Genomic DNA, 5,244 nt, shown 5'->3' with positions numbered 1-5,244 from the left:
GGTCTAGCAATTTTACTGAAATCTTGTATGAATCGTCTGTAAAATCCAGCATGTCCAAGGAAACTTCGTATGTCTCTAACGTTTGTGGGTGCTGGTAGCCCAGTCATTACTTCAATTTTGGCTCTATCTACTTCTATTCCTGCTGCGGAAACTTTGTTTTCAAGGACTATACCATCGTTCACCATGAAATGGCATTTTTCCCAATTTAGGACAAGATTCTTTTCTTCACATCTTTCCAATACCTTGCACAGGTTGTCTAAACAATCCTTAAAACTTGATCCATAAACCGAAAAATCGTCCATAAAAACTTCCATAAAATCTTCGATCATATCCGTGAATATTGACATCATGCAGTGTTGGAAAGTGGCTGGTGCGTTACATAGTCCAAATGGCATTCTGCGATATGCAAATGTTCCGTAAGGACAAGTAAAAGTTGTCTTTTCTTGATCTTCAGGATGTATCGGTATTTGGAAAAATCCCGAATATCCGTCAAGAAAACAGTAATATTTATGGTTAGCCAGTCTTTCGAGCATTTGATCGATGAAAGGTAGAGGAAAATGGTCTTTTCTTGTAGCAGCATTCAGTTTCCTGTAGTCAATACACATTCGATGTCCAGTAACAGTGCGTGTAGGGATAAGTTCATCTTTATCGTTTTTAACCACCGTGATCCCTCCTTTCTTTGGTACAACATGCACAGGGTTTACCCATTTACTATCTGAGATAGGATATATAACTCCTGCATCCAGAAGTTTAATTATCTCCTTTTTCACTACCTCTTTTAGGTTTGGGTTGAGTCTTCTTTGCTGTTCTATAGACGTTTTTGCATCTTCTTCGAGGTGGATGCGGTGCATGCAAAGATCAGGAGCTATTCCGGGAATATCCTCAAGAGAATACCCGATCGCTCTCCGATATTTACGCAGCTTGTTCAAAAGAAGTGCAAGCTTTCCATTCGTGAGATTAGCGTTAACAATGACAGGGTATGATTTATCGCAAAGGAATGCATATTTCAGGCCAGCTGGAAGTGGTTTCAGTTCCACCTTGGGCGCTTTTTCTTTAGTCCATTTGGTTGATGAAGAAAATGAACGATCAATAGTTTCCCTAAGGAACTTATCCGTAATGATTTCAGAATCATCATTTTCTTCATTTGTATCTCTGATACTTGCGTCCATAAGATTCGAATAATCTTCTGTTCTGCTATCTACGTTCAGAATTTCTTGTTCATCAGGAGTGAATGTGTCGTCTGATGAATTTGTGGCACATATATCCGTAAGGTATTCTTTTTCCAGCTCAGAATCTTCTTCTGTGTAAAAGGCACGATCGTCTATCAGAGGACGTTTTAATAGTTTTTCCATGTCGAAGTTCATTGATATATCTCCGACATTTAAATCAATCTTTCCTCCTCTACAATCTATTATTGCTCCTGATGTAGCTAAAAAGGGCCGTCCTAATATAAGGGGGTCTTTCGGCACTTGTTTATACTTGAGTACGACAAAATCTGCTGGTATGAAGCAATCATCAATTTTGACTGGCACATCTACCAGGATTCCCTCAGGTACCCTAATAGAGCGATCGGCTAGAACTAATGTGATAGGCGTTGGGACAAATACATCATAACCAAGTGAAACTGCTACAGAGTGTGGCATGAGTTTTACACTAGAGCCAAGATCACAAAGAGATCGAGGAAAACGTGCGTTTTGTATCTTACAATCTAGGACAAAACTACCAGGGTCAGACCTTTTAATTGCAGTCCCTCCTTGTATTATCGCACTTACTTCCTCTGATACCAGCATGACGCTTTGTTCTCCACTTGAGGATATCATATCTTTCATGTACTTTTTCACCGAAGGGGCTATCTTAAGAGCGTCACTGAGGGATGTCTCGAAATTGATTTTATCGAAAGCCTTTTTGCAGATTGCATGTTCCAATGCTTTCTTAGTTTGCGGTTTGTTTGGAGGAAATGGGGGAGGAGCTCTATAGATTCTTTCAGTCCCGGTAGATCGTGTATTGCTATTGCTGGTGCCACCAGACGGTCGATCGTTTTCCTTCCTAGAGGATCAATCGACATGTGGTTCGTCCATATGGTCGATTTTGACTTCGGCACCGGGATTTTCTTCGTCTAAATCTATAGCCTTCCCCTGACTCTTTTCATTTGAAGAACTTTTTCTTTGTTCTGATGTTCCTAAGTCGGAGTCGTTATCAAGAAGTTCTATGGGGTCGGAATTGCTTTTTCCCGCGTTATCGATGAATATTTTATTTCTGACATCTTCTCTGGGATTCGTTTCAAGGCGTTTTCCGCTTCGCAACATCACGGCATATGCCTGGCGTTTTGCTCCAGGATTAGCATCGGTCCTTCCAGGAAGACGACCTGTCTCTCTTTTTAGAGTTGTCGCAAGGTTAGCAATTTTGTCTTCCATTCCTCGTAGGTGTTCAATTAGAGAGTCCATCTTCTGATTTAGCTCTCCATAAACACTATTTACTTTCCCGTTGAATTCAAATTTCATTTTACGTTTTCCTGTAAGAGCTTGCTTAAGATTGTACTTTTTTCTTCCAGTACGGGACTGTATACAGATTTCGTAGTCTCGTGTAAAGCTGTCGACGTTAAACACCGAATGAGGATCAGTATCATCTAATCCTTCTATAAAGTCGAGCTCATCATCTGATATAGGAGGAGTTTTATGGAAGTACTGGCACAAATTAGGTGGATTTTGATCTGTCATAAGAGAATGAAGCGAATTTATGGAATTTTTTATTTCAGCTAACTCAGTATTTTCTATTGATACTATAGTTTTTTCTTTCTCTTTTTCTTCATCCATTTCTTCATAGGATCTTCCTCTTGCCATGTTTTCGATTAGACGTCTTGCTTCCATAGGATTTCTTGTAACGAAATTCCCTTCGCTTGATGTATCAAGCGTTGTCTTATAGCTCAGAATAACACCTTTGTAAAAGATCTTAAGAAATTGTGGTTCTGGATAACCATGGTGGGGGCATTCGAGTTCGTAACTCTTGAATCTTCCCCATGCATTTTTGAATGATTCCTGAGGATCTTGGCGGAAAGTAGAGATTCGCCTCCTTACTTCCCAATAACGAGTATCGTCGAAGAATTGCTTAAGGAAAGCATTTCTAATCTCTTTCCAGCTAGTCAGGGATCCTCTTGGTAGACAGTTTAACCATCTTAAGGCTCCCCCTTCTAATGAAAATGGAAAAAGTCTGCAACGAATATACTCGTCTGGAATCAATTCCTCTAGACCCTCGATGTGGTCTTGTGGATGTTCTAGAGAAGATCCTTTAAAAAAGGGTTTCGATGCATCATATTATAATAGTCAGCATTAAACTTGGTTTTTGAGATGACGTCGTCAGGTATTCTGATAGCGGACCTATTGGAATAGGTCCTATTGGGGTTTAAGTAGTCTTGCAAGGGCAATTTAATCTCTTGACCTATGTTCAAGGTAGAGTTTGACTTAACAGGGATTTCAGTCCCCTGTTTTTTATTAGTTTGGCTAGAAGTGTTGCTTGACTGACCTATTGGTTCAGTTTGGACTACTTTCTCATTATTAGCACCGGTAAGAGGGTACTTACCTGCTTCCGGCTGGGTGGTATCGATCGATAACGTTCTGGATGAAACGATCGATTCTTCAGTATCTGCGTCGCTCGATTGACAATGTTCCGTGTCGATCGATGCTTGGCCAATATCTCTATTCTCCATCCTTTTTGTTGTAAAACAAAAGAATAGAAAAATTAGCAAAGGTGACAAAGTCTATGCTAAATCCTAAATTAAATCTAAAAGTAATAAGAAAGAGTCCCCGGCAACTGCGCCAAATTTGATATCACTCAAATTACCCAAAAAAGTGAACTACTCTCTCAAATAAGAGGTTCAGATGCAGTATTTAGGGATCGAATCCACAAGGACTCTAGGATTACTTCAAGGCTTAATTAAATAGAATTAAGAATAGACTTAAGGTTTTATATGTTTTAAAGCAGTAAATATTAATGTGAACAAGGGAATTGTTCAGTAACTGAAATGAAGGTTGTTTCTAAATGAGGAGAATAGCTAGATTCAGGTATTTCTCAGGTATGAATTTATGCAATTTGAAAGTGATAATAGGGCTTTAATCCTTGAACTCAATCAATTGGTACGACCAGTAGGGTCTCCTTTACTAGATCCCGGATCTCAACTGTCGTTTGTTGACCTCGGAAAAGAGTCGATCGATACGACTTTCGTCTTAATCGATCGATACACCTTTCATACAATCGATCGCTACAACGATGGTTGTATCGATCGATGGTAATTCTAGCAAGCATTATCGATTTGGTTGAACGCGTTCTCTAATGATCTAGACCACCTTTCGCATGAGTCTAGTCAGTTAGATCACTGTAGTTTATTTCAGGGCATTGAGAGTATACAGTTGGTTATCTCTTCAATCCTAAGATCTAGATTTAAGGGTGATCAATCCTAAATCTAGTATTAAGAATAACTAAGTGAAAGAACTAATTTAACAACCCTAATAAATATCACAATCTCATCACATGATTCACCCTTATGAGAAACCTAAATCTAACAATTAGGTTTACTCAGACATATTAATGAGAGACAAGATCATGATGGTTTGAATAAAACTTAATATGAAATAAGGAACACAAAGAGTAATGAGTAAGATAAAAAGGGAGTTCAAGATCTTCTCTGTTTTGCAGTCTCAGATCTATCTCTCCAACTCTAACTCTTCTCCTAAGGTAGCCAAATTGCTTCTCTACTCCAATAGGTCTCTAGGCAAGTCTGCCTCTAAAATGATACAAAACCCTAGTATATAAAGCCTAACAGGCGGCCAGGGACTAAATGTGTAAATAGCACACTTTATGATACTCGAAAATCTTCTAAATCGTAGTCCATCGAATGATTAAATATCGATCGACACTCTTCCATCACTGTCGATCGATTGTAAGTGACTCTAATCGCCCGACCTCACATGATTCCTATCGGTCGATTCTTCATTCGTGAAAATACTCCAAAAGTGCCTTAAAAGTATTGATTTCTTCAATTAAGTACCTGTGCCTGAAAATACTCTAAAATACCTTGAAAACGAAGTAAATATGATTGGAAACTTTTATATACCATGGCTAAAAATGGGTGAAATTCATGGTATATCAATCTCATAGGAGTTGTGAGTAAGAAGATATCCCACTTTCTATCCAGGTGATTCCAGATTAGCCTATTCGGACATATGGCAATATCTTCATGATTCTTATCAA

The 5,244-nt window shown here is 38.8% G+C and overlaps 1 non-coding gene across 1 annotated transcript; it reads left to right on the top strand.

Annotated features, from left to right (window-relative positions):
* Nucleotides 1-2,970: 2,970 nt before the first annotated feature.
* On the top strand, nucleotides 2,971-3,077 carry LOC130503232 (small nucleolar RNA R71). The gene has a single exon (XR_008940701.1). It is a non-coding gene; the product is annotated as a small nucleolar RNA R71 (small nucleolar RNA).
* Nucleotides 3,078-5,244: the final 2,167 nt, after the last annotated feature.

The sequence above is a fragment of the Raphanus sativus genome, unplaced genomic scaffold (genome assembly GCF_000801105.2).
Source record: "Raphanus sativus cultivar WK10039 unplaced genomic scaffold, ASM80110v3 Scaffold0873, whole genome shotgun sequence".
Taxonomy (NCBI): domain Eukaryota; kingdom Viridiplantae; phylum Streptophyta; class Magnoliopsida; order Brassicales; family Brassicaceae; genus Raphanus; species Raphanus sativus.
The sequence above is the reverse complement of the archived record's forward strand: the minus strand, read 5'-3'. Positions and strand labels throughout refer to the sequence as shown.